We start from the raw sequence: 18,930 nt of genomic DNA, 5'->3' as shown, positions 1-18,930 counted from the left end.
CCTAATGAGGTACCAGGCATTTTTGCCTACTCGCCAATTTTCCCTGGGGCCAACTGTGTATCTTGTTTCTGTTATACATTCTCTCTTTTTTAGTAAGGCAGAGGTTTCTGGTAATAATGATCTCCTTTCAGAAAATACATGTATGATGAAATTGTCTGCCTCAGGCTATCTGTATTGATTGCAGGAAAATGTGTGATGAGCTAGGAACAGTTCTTGGCACACATTGTACTCTCCAAACTGGATTTATTTTCCTCAGTTCTATTGTTTTTTTTTTAAGTCAAGGAGGAAATGGAGGTAGAGAAGTGATAATCACATGAGAAAATGCTTCTAAATCTTAGGAAGCTTGATATGTGATACTTTTAAGAATTGAAGAAAGAAATAAAATTCACATGATTTTGTGTTCCTGTGAGGTAGAATAATGTTAAAATGATTAAGTAAATTCCTCCAAGAATCTGTCAAATTGATTTAGAACTAGTCAATCAGTCTGAGCATGGTGGAGCACCCTTGTAATCCCAGCATTTGGGAGATGTAGACCGGAGAGGATCATGGGTCACGGAAAGCCTCAGCTACTTAGTGAGGCTCTTTGCAACTTAATAAGACCGTGTTTCAAAAAATAAAAAAATAAAAATAAAAAAGACTAGAAAATAGAGCTGGGGGTGTAGTTTGGAGGTAAATGCCCTTGGGTTCTATTTCCAGTACTGTGGGGGGGAAAAAGAACTAGTCAGCTCATTTCTGAGGGATATTTTTATACTTAAATACATAAAAGTATAATTAGTTTTCCCTAATATTTGAGGTGATTAGTACCTGATAATTTATAGAAGGATTGTACTTTTTATTTCATCTTTGCTGATAAAATTGGTAGGATTCTGCTCCAGTTGGTCAGTATCCTTTAAATTGAGGTTCAGAATTGAACTGTATGTTCAGGATGTTGTCTGTTTAGACACATCAGATTGATTCAGCGATTGAATGACCTTTCTGGGAACAGATGGTAGGCATTGTGGCTGTTCCTCAGTCGAGGATGCTCTTTCAACCTAACCTCAAATGAGATTATATGAGTTAGTAATCTGGGTTGATACACATTTGTACAGTGCAGTTAGAAAGTCTTCATTCATAGCCTGCTCTTCCATTTATCAACTAGGTGATTTCAGAGAATTTACTTTTCTACTTTATTGTGGAGATTAAAAAATTAATTCATGGAAATCATTCAGAATATTCTCTGGACAATAGTAAGTACTCAAGAAATATTGGTTCTTATAATTAGACCCCAAGCTGGATTCTTAAGGAAATTTTCATACACTTTGCATGGTCTTTCTTATCATCACTGTGAACACTAATGCCGTCATCATTCTTTAGGAAAAGTCTTTCCTCTGGGGCCTTTCTGCTACTGACAGTGGAGATGACTCTCTAGATTAATTATGGAGCTTTGCTTCTGCAAGGCACCACATTTTTAACATTCATATTTCTTCCTGAAGGAAAAGAAATATTTTTGACTTGAGTTTTTAAACTATAATATTTAACTGCTGGTTTGTGCAATTAATCAAGTGTTTTCATAATCTGGTTACTCTCTTGGACTTGTAGAATTTCAAATTAGAAAGGCTAGAATTGTAAATTACTTTTGCATATCCAAGCTGGGCCATATGTGTAAAGGGAAGTAGAAAAACATAAAGGAATAACTTAGATTGCTGGGAGGAAAAAATCATCCACAATTCAGAGCTGCTTCAATTGCTTGGCTATTTTTGATTTTGGGTTTATTCTGAATGATTTACTTTCACAAATGCATATCAAAAAGCAGAGTATTTGACAAGTAAGAATTGAATCATCTGGGCCTAAACTTCAGTGTTGTTGCTACGTGTGACATCCTTATGTATTGATCATCTAGCCTGTATCTGAACATCTTTACTCTATATCCAAGATACTGTCTATTATTTCTCTGGATGAGTCCATTAGAAAATTCTTTCTTTTGAAGATCTATGCTCATTTTTCTGTTAGCTTCAATCCTTAGTTCTTTCCCCCTGTTGGATAATAGATTTTAGCTTTAGAATTATGTTTGGAGACATTGAATATATTTCTCCTTGCCTTTCTTACTGTGATGTGTTTCACAGTAACCAAACGAGTTAACTGATTGATTCTAGATTTAACACCTAATTGACTATTAGTACTTTTACATGGGAAGTTCTAAAACCAGACAACCCAAATCTCTACTCTGGTAAAAAGGACATAATTGTAGCATTTCATGGAGCTCAGACACTGTTTCCCATTCCTGAGCAGCATCTGATTCAATTCTGATAGGGCAAGGTTATTCCAGGACAAATAGCTGCAGATGTTGCCTTTTTCAGAAAAGCATCATAGGATTGTACTTCTTCTAAAGTTCATTTTATTTTACATTTTGCGTAGTTATCTTTTATTCTCTCGAGAAAGTTTTCATCTAAAGTGGTTCTGGTTTGAACATTGGTTTCAATTACAAAAAATAATGCTGAGTTTAAAAGGAACAGGAGAGGGAAGAAAGGAACAGAGAACAAGGGGAAAAAAAGGTAAAAAGGGGAAATGAGAAAGCAAAAAAGAAGCAACAGATTTATTTGTGATATAGAACTTATCTAAAATATAATTAAAAGAATAAAAAATGCTGGGCTTGGTGGTACATAATCTCACTACTTGAGAAGCTTGATTCTAGCTTTGAAGCAAGCCACAGCAACATAGCATGAGACTCTATTTTCAAATAAGAAATAATATATGACTGGGGGTGTAGCTCAGAGGTAGAATGTTCTTGGGATCAATCTATAATAACACAAATAAATAAATAAATAAATAGGCAAATAATCATTAAATATATAATAGTAATGCAAGCACTTTCCATGTAAATTCTGCTCTAAGGACTTTAAGTATATAGACTTCTTAGTCTTCCCTAAAACCTAGTGAAGTAGGTTTTATTGTGCCCATTTTTGTAATTGGGACAACTGAAATGTTGGAAGGTCAAGTAACTTGCTTAAAATCATTCAGTTTAGAAATTACAGAGTCAAGAATTGATCCCAGAAAATACCGTTTCAGAGTCTACAAGAGGAGCAACACCCTAAAAGCAGTGGCTAACAGTTACTGGTCACTTATAACAGTGACTCTTCTAAATATTTAAGTAAAAAAAAGATAAGATGCTTCATGAAGTAGGTCAATATTATTAAAGGAGATAAAAATACAGATATGTTAAATAGCTTACACACTTTCACTTGTCCACATTCATGTTCCTTGTTAGTGGTAGAGGTGCTATCCAAGCCCAGCCCTGTCAGTATTCTAGAGAAATAAACCATACTCAGGCTCTTCAAACTGATAGTGATTTAGTGTTATCCACACATAAACACTTAACATAGAGAGTTCTCCAAAAACCTTTAAAAAATTAGCGAAATATCTGTGAGCAAAATTATTGTATTTTGCAATTCAATGACACAAGTGCAGAGATATGCTAACTATTTTATCTAATGGGGGAGTACAGTAATTTCTTTCAAAGTCTACATGATAGATGCATGAAGTAGGTAACCAAACTGAACTGAGTAGGGAAGGACAGAGTCAAAGACCTTTCATTGATCTTGTCAAGTTGTCTTCAGGACATAGTCCTGGAACCTAGGGAATACAGAGTATCACATTCAGGCTTGATTCTGTATCTGTTGTACAAAGTCAGGGACACTGAAAATTCTCAGGGCGCTCACTTGAGCTCCTTTCTACCTTTCTCTACTCTGACTTTTATTTCAGAAGGGGGCTAGAAATGTAGTCACTGGCTCTGTAATAATGTAGAAATTTTAAATAATGGGTCTTTCCTTACAGCTGTTTCTCTCAAACCCAGTCTTCATTTTCTTTGCCAGAATCAATTCATTGTTACACAAAAGCTCATCTCTTGGGTTCCCCTGAAGAGAAGGAGGGTTTTACTACATCCAGATCTTTGCCTGGTCAGTTTTACACTGGACTTGTTAATATAATGGGGCTTCCATCTCAAATGCCCTTCTATGCCTTCTCTTATGAGTTTTCTTTCTGCATTCCTGAATAAAGGAGTAATTCTACTTCCTGTTCCTCTCATGAAGCTCCCTGTAAGACCTCTTTTTCCTTGAATCTACTCTTCACTTGGTTAACTATTAGTTTCCATGCCTTTTTGAAGATGGATTCACATAAAAGGAAATTCATACATTTCCCTATGAATTGCCAATTTCTCAGTTTTCCCAATAATTTCAACAAAAGATTCCATTTACTGTCACTGCAATTTCATGAATGAAAGGGCACTTTCATTCTCAAAATGTAGGAATGACATAATCCCAATATAAAGGTAGGATACTTTACCCTGAAAAATTACCTTCAGGGAAATATTTCAAGGTTGTTTTTCTTTATCATCCTGGGCCAGCATTTGGAGAAAGCTCAGATAACATACCTATGGGTATGCTGAAATATGCATAGCTTTCTATAACCAATTATAAAATACCTCTTAGCAAAAGCCATTTCTTAAGGATTTGTGGTTGTGCATGACTCAGTCATATCATTGTTTCTATAGCTCAAAGCAATGAAGTCATAGTCTCGCAGATCATTAGTGTTTGGGAGACATTGGTATCTTAAGTCTAGAGTATTTTTTCACATGACTTTAGGGCTGTGTAGTATCTTTTGTGGATTACTGAGAGCTCATTATTTCTGAGTCTCATTTTTATTTGTCCTTACTATCTGTCAGCCCCTGTGTTAGATTTAGGATTCATAAGAAAACTAAAGTGGCATCTTTGCCCTTGAGTATTTACTAACTCGAACTCGCACCTAGCTACCTGCAAGCCCTTTGGACATTATTACTCATTGACTCCCACAGCTCAGCTGAGACTTTTTAATGAAATCAGGGAACCCTTAACTCAGAAGAAATATATAACAATTTCTGAACACCTACTGTGCTTATATTTTGTACATATTCTATCCACATTTACATATCAAGAAAACTTTTTTGTGATACTGCGGATGGAACCCAGGGGGATTCTATCTCTAAGCCACACCTCTAGCCCTGTTTTTTATTCTTTATTTTGAAACAGGGTCTCACTGAATTGCAAAGGGCCTCACTAAATAGCTGAAGCTATCAGTGAACCATGATCCTACTGTCTCAGCCTCCCAAATTCTGGGATTACAAGTATGCACCACCATTCCTACTTTCAAGAAAACCTTTTGTAGGTATAGGTTTCAATCATTTGCAGACATGACAGCTGTCTAAGAGAAGTCTGAAACTTATTGGAGGTTACTTAAGGGCCACTTAAAGACTACTCCCAATTCTGATTGGTTCCAGAGACCCCAATTTTATGGGCAGGTTTAGAAGAAAACACAAAGAACCCAACTTGTATACCTAGTAGTGAAGGCTGAGCCAAAGTTTGGTCTCTGGTATGTAGTATCTTGATGTTTGCATGATTATCCTCTGCACTTATCTTCTGGGTTTTTCATTGGTAGCTGTTTACCTAAAACCATTGTAAGGTTATTGTTTAAAAAATGGTAAGATAGGTTTTGGATCTCTTCAGTTTAGCAATCCCTGACCACCTTCCCTACATAGTTACCTTCTAATAACTCTATCCCCTCTGAATTTTGTAATTTTCCCCAAACTCATTACAATCTTAATATAATTTGTTGCCTGTTTTTCCCAAAGGAATGTAAGCTTTTGAACACTGGATAATTGACTGATAAGCTTTATTTCTAACATATAGAATAGTATCTCACAACAGAATATTCCCTCAATAAAATTGTTAGAGAAATGGGTTTTCCAGATAAAGTTAATATTCTTCTTTTTTTGTGGTACCAAGGATGGAGCCCCAGGGCATTGCACCTCTGAGCTACAGCCCCAGTTCTATTTTTTAGTCTTTTTAGTTTTTGAAACAGGGTCTCACTAAGTTGCGAAGGGCATTGCTAAGTAGCTGAGGCTGTCCATGAACCGTGATCCTCTGGTCTCCACCTCTAGAATGATGGGATTACAAATGTGTGCCATCATGCCCGGCCATTATTCTTTATTTTTTAAATCAGAATGCCATAGCATCTGTTAAAATTCTTACTATTCTTATTCTCACAATAGATATGAATTGGGGAAAGGATAAATGAGTGATGTGTGCATGTATACCTCTACCATTTTGTACTCCATTAAGATTTATGAGTACAATTAGTCATAAATAAGAAATTAATTAATTAAAATAAATAATAAACAAATTAAAAATAGATATACCATTTAGACCTATAAACTTAAAGCAAAATGAAAATCTCTACATGTAACAAGCAGCCTTCCTTGAAAGCCTCACTTTTATATATTAATCTTATAGTGGTGTGTCTTCTACATTTCAGAAGTTACATATAATTAAGGTGGCCAGGCTGATGAAAATGATGTATTCAGTTTCTGATAATAGATGGAATGCCTGGATGCAGTTACCCTCTGCCGTCAGCAGGGGTCTCAAAAAGCCTTTAACTCATCAAAAAAAAACTATTAAAAGTCAGCAGGTTCTTTGTTTGGTTCCTGTTGACAGAATGGAACACTCATACTGACATTTATTAAACATATTTAATTATTGTATTGCATCTAATTTTAATGATACACATCTAGTTGCTCACAAATGGGTTACTATTATTTAGTGTTTACCTAACACTAAATTGCTGTATTCACAAGCATCAGAATACAAAGTGTGGATATAGGACTGATTTAATTGTATTTTCAATTAAAGTTCACAAACTCAAGGTTCTTAATATATTTTCTGTCTTCATACAAGTCCAAGGAATTGCATGAAAATAGCAGAATTTATACAAAAACAGTCTACTACTCTTTCACCAGTCTCTTTCTAAATTATTCAGTAACTTGTTCGGGAAGCAGCTGATTTCACTTGACTTGTAGAAAATGTCCTTCGTTTCTTTTAGCTTTGCAGCACCAAGGCTTGTTCTGCACAGTAGCTGTCCTCCTGCCATCCATAGCCAATGCAGTCCTGATTTCAGGAAGGGCAGCAAAGATCCTGGCTACAGTATTATTTTGCTTTTACCTCCTTTCTTGTATGCCAGGGTTGACATTTTCCATCTTTTCTTCATCTTCCAGCACAGAGGTAGAAAAAAAAATCTCTGTAGCACACTGCTTCTTCATGAGTTGTTTTCTTCCCATACACTATTGATGTTAACTTATTATTCATGCTGCTCTGCCACTTTCTTCAAGTTGCCCTTTCTTATAACACTCATTACCAATAGGAATGCAGGGTTGCAAGTGATCATTGCACAAATTAGCATATCCAAAGCCCATAAATTAATTACTGATTGTTGATACTATTCCTCTACTTCACCGTATCTCTCTCTCGATAGATGGATGGAACCATGTGAGTGAGTGGGTGGGACAATGGCTGGGCTGCTGTAGCTATTTGGAAAGATGGATAGATAAATTCACAAACTGCATACAGATGTATACACATATACTACACATAAAACATCTGTATATTTGGTAAATAAATATATATGGTATATGAGAGAATATATGTGATAATTTTTATGTATATATTTATTTGTTCATCTATACAGTAGAATCTAGGGATATTATGAATTGACGCTGACCCTGGCAGATCCTCCCTCTGTGCTGACCATTAAATGGAGAAGAAAAGTAAAAGTCTTGCTTCTAAAACTTCAGAATTTATCAAATGTTATAAGCCTAAGAATAAGCAAACTACATGAACATTTACAAAATGACATATAGCTAAATTCAGACACTTCGTAAAATGTATATGTGCTAAGGGGAATGGAATTGCAGCACCAGAGTGCTACAGTGAGATTCTTAATGGAGCATATATCTTTGAAAGAATGCCATGAGTCCAGATGTGAAGGAATGGGTCAATCACAGGTTGTCATGGAAGGAGAACATTTATGTACAGAGAAAATGGGTACAGAAGGGGTAGAAGAAAGCATCTGGGAATGTTAGGGCACTTAGCTTGAGTCTTTTGGATGATTTTGTTCTTGAGAGGACATGGGCTCAGACTAGTGACTTCCTGACTTGTGATGTATGAATGACTCAGGGAGCGCTGAGTGAAGAGCATTGTCAAATCACTCATTTATGCATTCATGTGCCGGGTCGCTTTCTCCCTTGTTCACTGAACTCCACGTACATACCACTTCTTAATTTCTGCACAACCTTCGCACAGGCTCTACTTTCTATCTAAAATACTAGTCTCACATTTGTTCACATATGGGTCCATTCTCCTTAGTTCTTGTTTTCATTTGCAAAGTGGCTTTTGCCTGACCAAATCTTATTACAACACTCTGTTTCACAGACCTTCACACTTTTCAATTTTTTGTATATTTATTAACCAATTTATTACTTGCCTTTTTCAAAAGATTGGAAATTTATGAAAGCCAAAATACTTGTTCTCCTCACTATTATGTGCCCAGGGTGGTGGCTGATACATAGACGGTATTCAGTTATTGTGTGTGTGTGTGTGTGTGTGTGTGTGTGTGTGGGAGAGAGAGAGAGAGAGAGAGAGAGAGAGAGAGAGAGAGAGAGAGAGAGAATAAATGTAACTATGAAGAGATTCAACCCAAAAAGTCATTTTGTAGAATCTGAAATGAAAATTGAATTTAGATTGAATCTTTTTATATCTCTAAGAACAGCAATCCCAAGTGCTTACAAAGAAACTATGTTATGCATTGAAATTATATATGGTCTATAGATAAATATTTTAAACTCTTGTTTATAGTTTTTGGGACATGACTCCATGTTTCCCAAAGAAAAAAGTATAAAAATGATATATGTTAGATAATTTAAATGCCTCTGGGATATTGGAACTGATATTAGAAGATATTAGAATGTCTTTGTCTTAGAAGATGAACATACTTATCTTTAGAATACTCTCTCTAATGCACAAGCTCTGTCATCATTGACAGCAATATCAAAATCATGAATATTTATTAATTACTCTACAAGGAGTAATACAGTGTGGTTTAGAAGTAATCTGACCTATATGAAAATTTACAAGCTATAACAGATCATATTTATATGGGTGAGAAGGTGAATTTCTATGAACCAGCAAATGTCCATCAACAATTAACATATTGGGAGATTACGCTTGTGTTGACTCTTCCTGTCTCAGTAAATGGTTTGTCTCATTATCAAATGCTTGTTATTGAGCTATTCATGCTATCCCATGCATCAGGGCAGCTGTCTGTTGAGGCAAGTTAAAGTGTAAATTGATTTATTCTCAAGAATAAGTTCTTATTTCTATCACCTTACACTAAATAAAATGTAAGCTCCCTCAGACAGGGGGATTTTTTTTTTTATCATGTTCACAATTATGTTTCCATCTTTCAGAACTATGTTCAGAGTCAAGGGCTCAATGCATATCTCATAAATAAATAATAAGCTCAAAAGTTTTATTTAAATATTGAGTTCCTACCATATCTCCCACACTAGGTTAGGCATTTTACTTATTTAATCTTGACTACAAGTCTGCAATTTTGTGATCCTATTATCTCCATATTACAAATAAATCAAATTGTAATGATCTCTATTTTTATTGGTGAATTGTAATTATACATACTGGATGGTAGAGGGACACTTGCACATAGCACAGCACTCAGTGACCCCTCCCCAAGTTCCTAACCTATTCCCTCCCCCTTCTTTCCTCCCCATGCTCAGCCAGTGATTGACTTTGATAAGTTTGTGCATGTACATCATGCCTATTGAGATTTTTTTCTTCCTTCCCTCTCCAATATCTCTCAGTTGGACTGCAGTCCTTACTCATCTAAGATTTTTCCTCCTTTGTCTGGAGTCCCTCATATGTCCTGTTTGCTCCCTAGCTTTCACATATTAGGGAGAATATCTAACTTCACTTTTTGTGATTTACTAATCTCACTCAGCATACACTTCTCCAGTTCCATTCATTTTTCTGCAAATGACATAATTTTGTTTTTCTTTATGGCTGAGTAAAATTCCATTGTGTTTTGTATCCCACAGTTTTGTAATCTATTTATCTGTTGATGGACATCTTGGTTGGTTCCATAGTTTGGCAATTGTGAATTGTGCAGCTATAAACATAGATTTGCATGCATTAGTCTGATAGTTTGGTTTCCATTCTTTTGGGTAGAAACCCAACAGTGGTCTTACTGGGTCATATGGTAGGTGCATTCTCATTCTTCTGAGGATCCTCTACACTTTTTTCCAATGTGTTTGCAGTAGTTTGCAATCCCACCAACAATGTATTAGAGTTCCTACTTTTCCACATCCTTGCTAGCATTTGTTGTTGTTAGTGTTTTTAATAATTTCCATTTCAATCAGGATTAAACATCAGGGTAGTTTTGATTTGCATCTCCAGTTGTTAATGATGTTGAACATTTTTTTCACATATTTGCCATTTGTATGACCACTCCAAATAAGAAAATTTTAGAAAGTTATTTTTTGTGCATAAATACATATCCAATATTGGAGAGCATATTAAACTTCAAGTTCTATGACTCCAAAGCTGATATATATTTTACCTTCATATTTACTCTTTTAAATTAAGAGGATCTTAAAGGTTGATATGGTCATGATTTATACATGACAGAAGCTGGGTGGGATATCTTACTCTTTTGATAATCTGAAAGTAGGAAAGGGATGATCTAATTAATTAATGTCCCATTAAAGTGTCCATAAAGGAAGTAGCAACCATTAACAAGTCAGGTTAGTAAATTTTAGACTTTATAGATTATAGTTAAGCTGCACCATACAATTCTAAATAAAATATTATGGGAGAGGAAGAAGAACATGGTAATTTATAGAGTATTAACTGTGAGATACAAAACAAAATTGATTCCCAGTTCTGTTTCCTATGAACAGTATAGCTAATAAACCATACTTAGTTTTTCTAAGTTGAGTAGTTTCTTGGTGTCTCAGTTCACTCATCTATAAAATGAAGGTAATGTTGACTTAATAAAATGTAGGAAGTATGACGTGTTTGTCATAGTGCTGGTCATATACTCAAAAATTCTAACTATTATAATGATTCATTCATTCTATTCCAGAAATAAGAATATAGGAACAGCTGTTTTCCAACTCTCAAGAATAAAAATATAAATTAAAGCAATAAATGACATTTTTCTGTTTAAAGATAGTGTGTCTATCTCTATGTCTCTGTCCATGACTATGTATAAAACCTAGAGTCCTAAACAAACTTTAAGGGATGAATTTGGTTAGAAAAAAATTTTGTTAGACTTGCTTTGCCTTTTCTAAACTGAAAGTGCTTGATTTTGTGCTTTCTGCAGAGAATTTTTTACACATTTCATTCACAATAAAGTAATAAACCAGAAGGTATGGGGTTGACGATTGACTCAGCAAAGGACAATTTATTGTTTCATTAACAATGCTTCATGACAATCATTTCAACCACTATACCATTAATTTTGGCTACCAAAATTATTCAGTCCTCTGTGTCACTCAATGACACCAACACACTAGGGGCAATGTATTCAGTAACATTTTAGTTATAGTAAATCTCTAGTGAAAACTCCTTATGTACCAATGATAAGAGTTGGAAAAGGTATTTGTGAGCTTCATTTCACTCATAAAAGTGTCACAGCAGCATGCATTTTAAAATGGAAAAAATCAAAATCCTACCATCATAATATTTTTCCTTATCTTCTTCTGATACTTTGCATTAATTTTTAACATTATATCATAACTATTTCTCCAAGCAGCTTCCTATTCTTCATAAATACTCTATTGATTATATGTGCTTACAATTTGCTTTAATCAATCCTCTATATTAAACAGATAAGTTGTTTTTCATTTTTCTTTATAAATACCACTATAACAATCTTCTTTGCAAATGAGTTTCTATTTATTTATACATTTATTTTAATATACTTCTTCTAGGATAAATTTCTAGATGTGGTATTACTTGGACAATGGTTTGTTGGAATCTCCTGAATTTTACAACCCATCTTCTTCCAACATGTGGTACAAGTTTGTCAGTAGCGACTCATGAGTATACACGTTTTAATACCTCTTTCTATCATTTAGTTATAATCACCTACTTTTACTTCTTTCCTTACTATAGGCTGATTTCTCAGAATAGCATGAGCTTCTGTTTGATGTGCCTCATTTATCATTTTCAGTAATTTAATTTTAACTTATCTTTTGTACCTTAATTGTTCTTATTAATCTTTATCTATCTAGCTATTAATATTTTTATTTTATTTTTATTTGTACAGGTAGTAAATTTATATAATTTACCTCTTAATAATTTAATATTTTCTGTATATTTTTGTCTTCTGTTTTCTCATTCAATTTTACTTAAATCTGAAGAATAATTTTATGTAGAAAATAGGTCAAATTATTTCTTCATTTCTTTGAAAGTTTTAGAAATTCTGCTACTATTTTACATATATGGTAAGTATATGTTTTGATAAAAGTTTTTTTTTACCAAAAAATTACTTTGGTATATGGTATAAAGTAAATATTTTATTTTTTCAAGTAAAATGCTAAACAGCCTCCCTGGCATTGTGTATTTAATTACATTTTTTACCCATTTTTACGGCACTTTCTTTGTTATATATTATGTTCTTGTATATAATTGGATCTTTTATGGGCCCTTTAAAAGCAGGATTTGCCCTATATGAAATAACAATGACTGGACATTGCTCCAGGATGTTGATTGAATGTTTCTAAGTAGCATCTTCTCTATGGCAGGTTGTTAACATTTGAATGTTTTATAGATGTGAATTCCTTAAAAAGATGCTGGTGAGTGCATTGGAAACCTTTTAAAATGGCTGTAATTAGCTACTCTGGGAGAATGTTATAGGTTTTGATGGGCCCCTCAGTGGCAGTTCTAGTGGCCTATCCTATTGACTGACAAAAGATTGTAGGGGAATATTTAATGTTGTTTTAATTAACAACTCTTAAAAGAAAATGTCAATTATCTTCCATTAGCCTGAGGCCTTATCTTTCCAAAAATTTCCCTTACCCTCTTTAAAATGAAACATGGAAAATTATTTCTTTAATTCCCCCATGGACATCTATCATATTTTGAAAATGAGACCAGTGTTTAGTTTTTATATCCTGAGTTAATGATGATTTTAAGACATAAAAAAAGAAATTATACTGCCTTCAAAATATCTACATGGAAATGACAGGGACTTAATTTTGGCTTTCTGTCTCTCAGAAGGTGAAATAGGAAGGTATGTTGATCACAGGACATAATTAAACATGCATGCATTATTTTGCATGCAGGAAGAAGATATGAAGTTGTCCACAAGGAAAACAGACAGTAAAAGACCTTTTAGACACAACATATCAGACTTAAAATTGGGGGTAGATGAGTTTCTAGATGTCATTTTCCAAATATGTGGGGTTTGGGATGAAACAGACCATAGTCATTATATCTACACTTACTATTTGAGACTCTAAGCACATAATTTAACCTTGGTAAGCTGCAGTCTTTCATCTGAAAAGGAGTAATGACAGAAATACGTACCTTATAGAATTGTTGTGAGGACTAAACACAAAGCCTTTATTTCAGTATCTATCACAAAGCTCAGTGAATGTTACCCATAATTATCAGTGGCCATATATGTCATACATTTTAAGATCTAGCTGCAGAGAAAATGAAAAGAGTATGGAGAAAATGTTTTAAGTACAGATACTTTTTACTTTTGGGGTTTATCTCCATCTCTGCTTATGTTGGAGGGACTAGTTGAACTATGCAGAAGGTTAAGAAGCAATAGTTCCTAAACGTGGCGGGTATATTTAATGCAGTTTTTAGGAGTCTACTCTTACACTCATATGTTGGAGGGTGTGCCACTGATGGAGAGAAGCATGCCACCCTGAGGTCTCAGGTCCCTGGTGTAATGGAGTCATCCAGATTCTTTGATTACCTGCCCTGGCCAATGCCCCACAGTTGACAGTTTCATTCTCCTATGTTCATAAACTATTGAAACTCTAGGTATTTAAGAGGTGGTGGAGATTCCTGAATGTACACAAAAGACAATCTGTTACTGAAATTCAGAGAGAGAGACATAGATGCTTGGGGTATCATAACAAACACTGTGTTCTAAAAGGATTCCTTAGCATAAGGAAAATGGGAATTTTAAAAAATTTATTCTGGGAAAATGAGAAAGTAGAGAGCAGAAGGGAAATTATTTGGCCCATTTATAAAATGCAAATAAGTTGTATTCCTCTAATACTAGCTTATACTACATACATGTTTTATATAAATATTTGCTGTACTTCAAGTACTGATGAAAGAATATTATATATTCACCTGCTTATGTATTAGAACAAATCTGTATGAAGTAGATAACTATATTTTAACACTTCTTTACTAATGAGATAATTGAGGCATTTAGTAATTAATGATTTGCCCTACGTGAGACCTGAATTTGATCTGAGCAGTGGCCCAAGAGTACCTGCATAAAATTCATATGCTTCCTGTCTACTTTCAAGTACACTTAGTACTTGAGGTACTAAACAAGGTGTCCGAATATAAAGGGCAAAACTGGTGATAGTATTCTGCCATCCTGTGCAGACTTCTCTAAACCTTTCTTTACAATGACTCAATACTTTCTGGAGGAGAGAAAAAAGATATGTCCTCTTACACAATTAAAAAATAGATACCAAGCCAGGCATGGTGTATTATACCTATAACCTCAGCACTTGGGAAGCTGAGACAGGAGAATTGCTGGTTCAAAACCACCACACATAGTAACTTAGAATGACTATGTTTCAAAAATAGGGCTACGTGTGAGCTTGGAGATTAGAATGTCCAGGGGTTTAATTTCGAGGCAAAAAAAAAAAAAGTAGACACCACCATTGCCCACTAGGGAACTGCACATTTGACACTGTACCATCTCATGACATCTCCAGCCTTTCTTAACATTTCCCATTATAGGCTTAAAGAATTAACAGGATTTAGTCCCCATAGTTGCTAAATTTTGGCTCTTAAGTACTTCTTTATTCCCACATGTTGAAGGTCTGCCACTCCTGCCAGGGTTCATCACCAGGATCTAAATTGCTTCTCTCTCCTTCTGAACCCACCTTCCAATCAATCAGCTGATTGGTGCCAGCATTTACAAGAGCAGTGACCTCCAGACATCACACCTACTGTTAGGGGTTTGCCAGCTTGTGGCTATAAAAGAGAAGAGAGGTCGGCAGGGCATGGCAAGAGGAGGAAGGAACCAGGGGACTGGGAAAGAGCACAGGAGAGGTGGATGGAGGATGGATCCTCAAAAACAAAGCCCATTATCAAATCTATTGGAGACAGACATTACGGAGAGTTTTTATACCCAAACATATAATTTGCTTTGTTTCTGAGAAAAGAATTTTAAGGAAGTGAAAATAAGAACTAGATGGGAAAGAGGAGTATGAGGAACATTTAGCATTTAATTGAATAGCTTCTTATTTGGTATTTTTAAAACTCACCTGATTTCCCATCATTAGGTTTAAATACATTACTTTCTCCCCCTTTATGGAGGTATGAGGGACAAACAAAAAGCTGAACATATTTAATGCATCAACTTAATGCACTTGAATATTATATACCATAAACCATCGCCACAATCCATGCTGCAACTTATTCATCTTATTACTTAGTGTTATTTGGTGATAAGAATACTTAACATAATACATACCTTTTTAGCAGTTTTTCTGCCCATAACTTAACACAATGTTAACTATAGGTACCATGCTGTCTAGTTGATCTCTAGGACTTATTCATCTTGCATCACAGAAAATATTTTTTTCTTTCCCTACATGAAGCTTATTTTGTCACAAGGCAAAATAAAGAGGTTAGTATTCTGAAAGTGTCTTTGAACCTTTTCTTCCCTGATACAGGCTTAATGAGCTGCCAGGTGTAAGGGAATGACCCTAAAGTATCGGCTTCATTACTCCCTGCCTCCTCCCAAGCCCTGACAGCCACCTCTCTCCTCATACCCAAGTGAGGTGAGAGGCAGGGAGCTTTTCATATGGCTCTATGTTCAGGATCTTGATAGGTTAAAGAATTTACTTCTAAAGCTCTTGGTAAATGCCTGAAGAGAAAAAAAATAAAAAGTCTCCTTTGTATGATACCAAACTAAAGATTACTCTTCAATGGACTGTTTTTTATTTCAACAGATTTATTGAATGGCAGAGAAATTGTCCTCCCACCATTGTTGGGCATTTGCTAAGACACTCTGAGACTAGTAACAGGATGGCTATGCACATATGTGAACATGGTCTCTCGGTTGAAACTGATAATCAAATGCATATGATACAGGGAAAACATTATGAAGAAAGGAAAGGTGGCATATAGTGATAATAATAGTAATTATAAGAATATACATTGCTAGAAAGTAGTAGTAGGTGTATACAGATAGGCACACTTGTAGCAGCTACTGTTTTTTCAAGATATATTGAATACCATGTCTGAGGGCAGGCATTTTCAAATATATATTTGTTTAATTAAAACAATGTTGAATGGAGAGTCAGAAAATTTAAGTAACTGGCCTTACTTTCCTTTGTCTCTTAATTAGCAAGCCACAGATTTGCTTCTGCAATATTTGATACCAAAATCCATTTCCTCCAGACTTCATGGCTCACACCAAAGGCTCAGTGACAGAGTAAAGAAGACAAGTGAAGCTGAGGCATCTGATGACATTGTCTAAATACTGGACGACTCAACCAATATTTAAAGAATGCCTCAGCTACTAGCTGGGTGAAATGCAATCACTCACTGTCCAAATGTCCCTTAGCTTTGTTCTCCTGACGTGCTGCTGCCATAGTGATTGAAAAAAGTGTATCCCATGATAGGACATAGATTCATCTCAAAAAATAACATGTCCAGCAAACATGTTCCACACTGAAAAATGAAAACATAGTGGTTTTCTATGTAATAGCAATACAAAACAAAACAAATACATGCTATTGACAACAAAATTTTGCCTCAATTCTTTCAGTATTATTTCCAGGCCTTGGTGGAAAAGAACGCTTAATACCACATAGTAATAAGAAAAAATTAAATCTTTAGTTATTTTTGTTTCTTATCATTTTCCACAATGTAGGAGGGCAAGAATGAGAGGAACCTCTTCAAAATAGCAGCTATCTCTTTCACTAATATTTGCCCAAATTGCAGCAATGCATCCATAATATGGGTGGGTGGTACCTCAGACCCAATGTTTAATGAAGACAATTTTTACACTTTATGCTTTATTTTTAGGATTATTATTGTGTTTCCAATAGTTTATCAATATTTAGAAAACACTGTAGAAAATGAATGTGTACTTTGAAGTTTTATTTGCATACATGGAATAGTATGATTTATGTGAATAGATCAACACACAAATTCTTACCAAATTCTCATTTGTAACCATATTAAAAAGTAAGTGCAAATTGGTTTTTGTGACTTTATTTTGCTGTTTTCACCAATGAGCCCAGCTGTTCAGTTTATGGATGCCCATGAGTTGATTCCTAAAAGGAAATGATGACAGAAAAGCCCAGTCATACTCATGTGTTAGACACATTTAAAAATGTTTGTACATAAAAATGACAATTATTCACTGGAAGAACCTTATAAATTTGTAGCAAAGTAGAGATATTTTACACATTTATTTATTTATTTATTTATTTTTGCGGGTCTGAGGATGGAACCCAGAGGCATTTGACCTCTGAGCTACACCCCCTGCCCATTTTCTTTCTTTCTTTCTTTCTTTCTTTCTTTCTTTCTTTCTTTCTTTCTTTCTTTCTTTCTTTCTTTCTTTCTTTCTTTCTTGGTGGTACTCGGGTTCCTGGAAACCCTTATACTTCCGGGCTACACTCCCACACCTATTTTTATACTTTTTTATTTGGAAACAGGGTCACTTAAGACAGCATGGCTGGCTTCGAACCTGCACGATCCTCCTGTCTCTGCCTCCCAAGCGCGGGGATCACAAGCATGTGCCACCACACCTGGCTTTTATTCTTTATTTTGAAACAGGGTCTCACTGAGTTGCAGAGAGCCTCATTAAGTAGCTGAGGCTGTCTGCGAACCGCGATCCTCCGGTCTCAGCCTCCCGAATGCTGGGATTACAAGCGTGTGCCACCATGCCCGGCTTACACATTTATTTTCTAAGAAGAATGAAAGCAGTATTTGCCCTTCTCAAACTCCTGGACAAAGACATAAACTTTTTACTTACTGAGTTTCCTTGTGGCTGTGGTCCAAGAAAGGACTATAAAATTGTCAGTTTGGGGGAGCATTTGTACAAAATACTACTCAGTAGGAAATTAATTTAATTTAGGAATTCATTTGAAAGTATTGTGTGTTAGGATGCACATAGTTTCATATTTTGGGGAATCCCCAGTACTTCCAGTGTCCAACCTATGCAATGTGGACTTGTTTCAATAATTCCTCTAGACTGAGAAGGCGTTTGAAGCAACAAGTAATAAAATAAGGCATAAAGTAACTTAAATCATCTTTATAGATGAATCAGCAAGTACTTTATTATTAAAGTGGTTGGGCACAAAATGTTACTTACATAAATTCAGGTGACATAATAGGTTATGTCCTGAGCAGTAGAAGAGGGTTTTCATCAGGACTGATGCGGAGGATAGGCTGCCCTAAAAATGATCCCTTTAGATTAACTTGTTCTCTCACCAGCTTAATTATGGTATTTAATTTTTGCCACTTGTAAATTATAAAATATATGTTGAACTCTGATTCTGGTGACACTTTCTCTAAAAAAAGAAAATTAGTTATAAAATATAATTAACAGTGCAATTGACTTGGGAGAGATTCTAGGAGCTTATTCTTGCCAGTCAATTTATAAAAAATAAAACCACCATTCATTAAGACAAAAAGCCATACATTTTCAATTCTTTAAGTCCAGGACCCAAATTATAGGAAGTGTTATTTTTAAATTTTTTCTCAAGAGTTGATACATAAAATAAATGACAATTAACACAGAACACTTAAGTAGAGAGAAACATTTTTGACTTAATGATTGATTTTCTCA

Source organism: Muscardinus avellanarius (assembly GCF_963383645.1).
Source record: "Muscardinus avellanarius genome assembly, chromosome: 5".
NCBI classification, from domain to species: Eukaryota; Metazoa; Chordata; class Mammalia; order Rodentia; family Gliridae; genus Muscardinus; species Muscardinus avellanarius.
Note: the sequence above shows the minus strand (reverse complement) of the source record.